The sequence below is a fragment of the Condylura cristata genome, unplaced genomic scaffold (assembly GCF_000260355.1).
Source record: "Condylura cristata isolate star-nosed mole 26May11 unplaced genomic scaffold, ConCri1.0 scaffold00067, whole genome shotgun sequence".
In the NCBI taxonomy this organism is placed as follows: Eukaryota; Metazoa; Chordata; class Mammalia; order Eulipotyphla; family Talpidae; genus Condylura; species Condylura cristata.
Window position 1 is genome coordinate 269116 of NW_004567168.1, and position 318 is coordinate 269433.

Sequence of the window (318 nt, forward strand, 5' to 3'; positions counted from 1 at the left end):
TGCTGATGCTGTCCCTGCCTGCACTGTGGTTTCCTAAGTGATAATATCTACTTACCTGTCAAACATGAGAATCCAGATAGGAAATTATTTTTCTGACCTTGTCATCTGGGATTGATGGGTTAATGAGAAAGATTGCTGAGGGCCATCTTTTTGCTCCCTAGGACCCATTTCCACAGTCCCTTGATACAAAATTTGTGTTGTAAATCATTTTTTACTTTTTGTGAACAGTATTTTTTTTATAACAGTTTATTTTTCCATCATTTTGTACATTTTTTTCCATCTCAATTGTAATCCCCGTGGGTTTCCCATCACCATGTC